The following is a 7,328-nucleotide window of genomic DNA, read 5'->3' on the forward strand; positions in this document are numbered from 1 at the left end:
ATGGGAGGCTAGAGAGAAAACGCTACAAAAAATGGCTTTCGCCCCAGACGACTCACGTGATTTTTGACAACCCTTAGGCTGTAACTACTTGTTAGATCCTTCTTGCGTATCTCTGTCTTCCTGAGAAATCACTTTGAAGATACCACCATGTACTACAGCAGCCATTGATATTTTCTAGTAATCTATCGATAACTCTGCCATGTTTGTATTGTTTATATCCTATTTCATAAATGGATGCATGTCTATTATTATGTGTTTCCTACAACAACCATTGAGAAAAGTTAATGATTATTCAATACATCACTCATGTATAGCTCTATTTATTTTCTTTAGAAGCCACTTTGAAAATACCAAAGTACAGTACAATAACTATTGATAATCTCCTACCTCTTTTGTCTGTAACTCATTATTATTTGTCTATTTGTTTTCCTGAGAAACTATCTTGTAGATAACAATATGTAAAACAATAACCATTGATAATTTTCTACCACTTTGTCTATAATTTGGTAAGCCCCCCTATTATTATGTTATCCTTCTTTTACTCTTTAAAATAAAAAAAAGAAAAATATTCATACAAATCTATCAGTTCTAATACAGTCCTGCACATGGACAATCAGAGCCTGAAGTAGGTAACAGAAAGGGGAAAATGCAAGACAGAAAGAAAAAGAAGGAAGGAAGGAAGGAAGGAAGGAAGGAAGGAAGGAAGGAAGAAGGAAGGAAGGAAGGGAGGGAGGGAGGGAGGGGGGGGGAGGAAAGCCTTCCCCCAACATTCCTGATTTGCACAGTAAAGCAGACTTTCTCTGAGCACCTCTATTGGAGTTTTGTCCCTGACCAAAATCAAAGGAGAGACCTCTAGACTGGAGGTCTATTGCCAAATATTACTTACAGAGGTGTCGGGTGAGTGGATAGCAACACAGCATCATAAAATTGTACGATTCAGGGGTAGTTTTCATCTTAGAGGGAACAGGGAGCAGTTTCAGCACAGGGGAGGGGGCAGAGGCGAGACTGCAAGGAGTTAAAGCTAAGCAGAAGCTGTAGAGAGACCCTGAGAAGTTCTGCAGGCACGGGGAGAGGGAAGGCTCTGTGGCTGCGCTGTGGATGGGGACACAGAGGTGGGAACAAACAGGGCAGAGAGAGTGGCTCACAGGGCCTGAATCAGACCTTAGGGAACACATGAGCGACAATGCTGCATCCCAGACTTTGGCATTTGCTTCCTACAGCTTTGTCCCTGAATCAAAAATACTGGGTTTACTCAACATTAAAGTTTTAGAGGAGGACAGAACCTTTTGCCTCACCTACCGGTCACTGCATTGAACAATCACCTCACACTTGGAACCTAGCACCACAGTCACTCCCGTCCCTAGGAGTCAGGAGGGGCCACCTTCCTGGCAGGGGTGTCTGCCAACTCAGAAGCTCAGTAAAGCTAGGTGTTAGGGGAGAGCTTAATCTTCACCCCCGACCCTGTTCAAAGAGGAAGATAGGTGGGCTGGAAGTTCCCAGCTCCCAGCACGTGGTCCTTCCGGGTGACCAGCCCACTGGGGCAGAGTTCATACTGAGGCCCCACTCTAAGCCACCTCATTAGCATAAATGCAGGTGTGACAGGCAGGGGTGCCTTCTGAATAACAAGAGACACTCCTACCACTCAGGAAACTCTGGTTTAGGAGCCCTGTGCAAGGAACCAAAGATCAAACATATTCTCATAAATACACTGCTATGTATCTACTCATCTGTATCTGTATATCTTCTACTTTCAGGGTAATATTAGCGGCTCAGTAATATAAAGTAATAAAGTGTATTCAACTGAGAAATCGAGAAATAGATAATATTAATATTCAATGTACTCGTGCACCCTTGGTAGTTTAAAAGTCTAAAGAAACACACAACATCTATCCCTATGAGGATGAATGGTCTTTTTAGTTTTTCATGAAAATGTCACTCTAACAGTTTTGGATCAACACATTATTTCTGAAATTAGAAATGGATTTTGTAAGAATTTGAATTTGATGCATTAAAATGAAAAAGTATAAATGCATATTCAGTCCTCTAAAATTGGACCTTGTTGTTTAATGGCATATTAGATTTTAAGATAATATACACTATGTAAAAAAAAAAAAAGAAATTGTTCGTTTTACTTCGGCTAATGGTTTAATAAAATGGGGAAAATTAAATCTACAATGGAAATATTTCCAATGAGTTTGGATTTTGGCAGCTAGTACATGAGAGATGACAGGAAGGTACTTTTACAGTTCTGAGATTAGTTTAAGAGAACACAAAAAGCCGTCCTGTACGAGAGCCAAAAAAATGAAAGAAAGGAAGAAAGAAAGAAGATAAGTGCATTGCTGATGGAGTCCTTAGAGCATCCATGTCCAGTCAAGGTGGTGATCAGGGAAAGTCCCAAAGCCTGGACTGCAGAAGAGAACTGGAAGTCACTTAACAGAGGCGCACTCAGCTGCCACAGCCTGTGGTCTCCTGGCTGGAGATACCCCTCCATGAGAACGGAACCTCACACAGTGGCTGCTCACTGACCCTTTCCCGGCTTAAGAGCAGCTCTCTGGGTTTGGACTTCCTGGTCACTTGGCAGTCTTCTAACACCATTCGCCTTCCTTTGTAGGCTGTGGTGGTGGTAACGTGTGGAGCAGGAAACACTGGCGTAGGAAGCACTTGTTTCTGTCCCTTGCATGCAGCTGGTCCGCTTAGTCTGATTACTTCTTGGAGTACTAGAAAAGCCAGGTTTCGGGACCTACAATGCTGAGAACTGACCCAGCTCCCAATCCTGGTGATCCCTAATGTGAGCTCTGTCATAGCACACGCACCACGACACACACCCTGTGCAGCCAGCCTGATGAGCCCGCGACAGAGATAAAAGTGTGCTACTTGCCTCCTCCTAGCCTGTCTTCCATGCTACATGCTACCTGCTATTTTTAGACAGTGCTCATCAAGCTAGTTATTTTGGAGATATTGCTATTCAAGAAAATATGAATTCCCTACAACTGCATTTTCCCTTTGCTAGGTCTCTCACCTTGGAAATGGCATGGTTGTACCATCAATATATATGAAAATGAGATGGGAGGGATTGACAGCTTTCTGACTTTTCTTGTCCTTCTTTGAATCCTGTTATTCAATTCTGGTTGTAGTGAGTTTACTGACTGATATGAGGATCCTTACCTGGTCCAGTTTATACACAGTAAGCACCATCAGAAATACTGTGTACCAGCTGGGATTTTAGGAACTCAAAGAGTGCACTTGGAGGCAGTGTTTTAATCTGTGCAAATGTAAAATGAAATAGATTTTCATGTAGAATTTAAGTCATTTATTCAAAATAGTGCAATGTACCTATTGTCTTGCTAACAAAACTTTGTAGTGTTATTTTTTTAAAAATTAGTTTTGAATATTCAATATAATTTCACTTCTTTATGAACCAATATTTACATTTAAATAGAACTTTCCAATATTTATATTGCAACTCATGAAAGGAAATTTAATGTTGGGCAGTCCACTTAGGAACACACTATTCTAACAGAGAAACTACAACAGAAAAAATTATTAACAGTGCCATTAATATGAAAATTAACTTGATAGCAGTTGTTGAAGAGAAAAGGTGACCAAGGAAGTAATGTGAGCTACTGTGGACAATTTGGTAGTGCAGCAAGCATAGCATTCTGTGAGGATAACCTCAGCCATACAGCCCTGCACAGGAATTCACTCCAAGCTAGCATCTCATGAACGGCCCTATCTGCAGCCCATGTTAGGAAACAACTGTGAGTTTTCAAACACATGTGTCTCATCAGCCAGTCCTGCTCTTGGACAAAAAGTAAAGCAGTGACTTAGTTTCAGTTGGAAGATAAATAGTAACACCTATTCTATTCATCATTTCCCCATTGCTGGGACAAAATACCTGGCACCTGCCACTTAGGGGAAGAGGGGTTTATTGTGGTACCAAGTAGTTTTAGTTAGTTTCTGTGAGTTCAGTCCATGGTTGGCTGGCTCCACTGTGGAAGTGGCAGGGAAGAAAGGTATGGAGGAGGAGAGCTGCCCGCTGCATTGTGGCCAGGATGCAGACAGAGGAGGGAGGAGCCAGGCAGGAGAATACACCCTTCCACACCACACACCAGTGGCTGCCTGTCCCAGCCAGGCCCCACTCCTAGCACGAGACTTTGGGAAATATTTTATATCTAAACCATAACACTTAGGTAAGAAAACAAAATTTTAAAAACAGCATAAACTTAATCACTAAGAGGTAAGAAGTTGCATGTTCACCGATGATAGATGGACACCAACAAGTTCTAGATGGCTGTGATTCTGTGATGGTGGGATGACCTACATTTTAGGGTTCTTCTGCATCTGTCATGCCAGCAGGGCATCCTATCCAAAGATAAGCCATCCATATCCACGTGGTCAATACGAACCACACATTTGAAGTTTGTCAGATTCAAGTGAATTTAAAAAATAACTACTGGTGTTCCTGAGGGCCCCCAGCACACGGGGAGCCATGGGCGGGGAGTGCTGGTCTTTGGACCGGCAGCTCACTCCCTGCCTCATAGGCCCCCAAAAGGAGGGCTTCGGCGCACAGGGAGCCACGGGTGGGGAGCGCCGGTCTTCTGGCTGGCTAGCTTCCTGCCTCGTAGGCCCCAGGAGGGAAGGCCCCTGGTGCATGGGGAGCCATGCGGCAGCGAGCGCTGTTGCGTGCCGGCCCTTAGGCCGGCCATCGCCACTCAACTGAGATCTATCATGACACAGAGAAACAATGACACAATTGGCCCACCATGCACCAACTGCAGATGCCCACCCACGGACGTGTGTGAATCATTCAAACTTTGAACAACCCCTGGGAATACATGCCATGCAGCAGGTCACTCTTGCTTCTGCCATTGAGAACCAGAAATGTCCAGAGCCAGCGGAGGAGCAGCCACTGAACAAGGACTCAGAGAACATGAGAATGCAGACTAAGCTTGAGGAGTCAGAGGTCCTCTGGACTGGGGTCATGAGAGCCGCTCGGAAGCTGTAAACCAGGAGGAGGACCTTGCACAATACCTGCAGAGACTCCCTGGAAGCCATTCTTCCCCTGACAGTACAGGCTGTGGTGGAGCTCCGGAGGAGTCTGCAGCAGGATTCCTGCTGCCTGTGCTGACAGTTGGGGAGAGGACACTAACTGGTTGTGGGGTCCCAATGCGATGGGAGGCTGGAGAGAAAACGCTACAAAAAACGGCTTTTGCCACAGATGACTCATGTGATTTTTGACAACCCTTAGGCTGTAACTACTTGTTAGATCCTTCTTGCATATCTCTGTCTTCCTGAGATACCACTTTGAAGATACCACCATGTATTACAGCAGTCATTGATATTTTCCCACTAATCTATCCATAACTGTAATGTTTGTATTATTCCTATCCTATTTCATAAATGGATCCATGTTTATTATTATGTGTTTCCTACAACAACCACTGAGAATTATTGAGTGATTATTCAGTAGGTCACTCATGTATAGTTTTATTTATATTCTTTAGAAGCCACTTTGAAGATACCTCAGTATAGTACAACAACTATTGATAATCTCCTACCTCTTTTGTCTGTAACTCACTATTATTTGTCTATTTGTTTTCCTGAGAAACTATCTTGTAGATAACAATATGTAAAACAATAACCATTGATAATTTCCTACCATTTTGTCTGTAATTTGGTAAGCCCCCCCTATTATTATGTTATCCTTCTTTTACTCTTTAAAACAAAAAAAATTAAAAGAAACAAAACAAACAAACAAACAAAAAACCAAAAAACTACTAGTGTTCTCAATTCCTTTGCTCACAATGGAGCATTGGTAAAGTTATGATAATCGACAACATCTCATTTTAATTAATTTTATTTTAATCTGTTGTTCAAGTGAAAGGGATTTACTGCAATAGCTTTTTAAAAATTCTGTAAGAAATATACTAATGTGATCCTGTCTCTATTTCCATAAGATCCGAGTAACAGTACAGTTTGGAACAGATGTCAGCTCCTTGGAATATACTCTTACCTGCTGTCAGCTCTATGCAACTCTGCACTTACATTTAAGGAGCCTGGATGACATTTTCTACCTGCTTTGTTGGTGCTCTTTTTTCTTTTTAAAATCTATTCCCTGAAAACAGCGATTTGTCTTTTATAAACTTAAGCCAAATATAATCCAGAAGCATATTACAATAGTAATACTTCTGCTCTAAAAACAGTGCAGACAGGTGATGTAAATTCCCTCTGTCGGGATTTCAGCTCAGCTTTCTTGGATTCTGCCTAACACTAATAATGACTTTTGTGACAGCACGCTGAGCCAAGAGTACCCTAACCCTCTCTGTGGCCAGGACACTCCGACGTTATTACCGCAGAGATGAGAGCCCTTAAGGACAGACAAACACCACCAGGAAGGGCTGGGGTTGGCTGTGGTAACTGAAGCACTGTCCTTTGCCAAAGAACGCAGGGAGGTGGAGAAGAAGAAAAGGAGAGGGAGAAGAAGAGGAAGGAAGAAGAAAGAAAACGAGGTGATGGGGAGGAGGACGATGAGGAGGAAGAGAAGATGGCTGGAGAATAAGAAGCAGCAGGAGGAGAGGAGAAAGCATCCGAGTTCAGCGGCTGGAGGGCAGAGGGAGCCCCGCCCAGCGCCGGGGTGCACTGTGAGCGAGTCTCCAAGGCGGCCCACAGCTGGGTCTGCGGTCAGGGAAACACTCTACAATCTTCACACAGACGTGTTAAAGTGGGGTGAAAACGAGCGCATCTTTTCACTAAGATGGACTTTTTCTCACTATACCACTACTCTTTGCTTCTTTTCTTTGCATTTGCTCAAAGATCTCCTTTAGTGAGGAGAGAGTAAGGCACGGTCTGTGCGCGTTTGCATATAAATTCCTATGACCACCATTCCAAATTCTAAGGCTGCATTAGCAAGCGGTTGGAAATCTTTCTCTCCAGTAAAGCTCCACACCCCATCTCCAAGAAATGACCAGTCTAGCTTAAAAAAACAAAAGTTTTCATGGTTGGTTTACACAGCCAACCGTAAACCAAAGTCACTTTCGATGTTACCGCTAATCATGTCACCCTGTCGAATTTTCTGCTGAAAGCCGCAGCGAATACGCGCTTTCCACTCCCCAGCTGTTACGGGTAGGCTAGCATTCACACACAGGACACCCACGGGGGAAACCCACCCCAAGTCGCAGAGCTCCCCGACCTGGTCTCCGCCACCGCCGCTTTCCGCTGCAGACCAGAGAGGATCCGAAGCTCCCGCCGAGCCGGGGCTGCCGGCTGGGAGGAGGCGGCGCGGCCCCTCGGGTCCCGGCTGCGCGGTCCGAGCCCGCGGGACGCCCCCT

The 7,328-nt window shown here is 44.1% G+C and overlaps 1 long non-coding RNA gene across 2 annotated transcripts in view; it reads right to left on the bottom strand.

Annotated features, from left to right (window-relative positions):
- LOC102005323 overlaps positions 1-7,278 on the bottom strand; it is a 30,351-nt gene extending 23,073 nt beyond the window's left edge. For both annotated transcript variants that reach the window (XR_259027.2, XR_001236325.1), the window contains exon 1: positions 7,190-7,278. This is a non-coding gene — a long non-coding RNA (uncharacterized LOC102005323). The remainder of the gene's footprint in view (positions 1-7,189) is intronic.
- Between the last annotated feature and the right edge of the window lie 50 nt (positions 7,279-7,328).

Source organism: Chinchilla lanigera, unplaced genomic scaffold (assembly GCF_000276665.1).
Source record: "Chinchilla lanigera isolate Chin_1 unplaced genomic scaffold, ChiLan1.0 scaffold00001, whole genome shotgun sequence".
In the NCBI taxonomy this organism is placed as follows: Eukaryota; Metazoa; Chordata; class Mammalia; order Rodentia; family Chinchillidae; genus Chinchilla; species Chinchilla lanigera.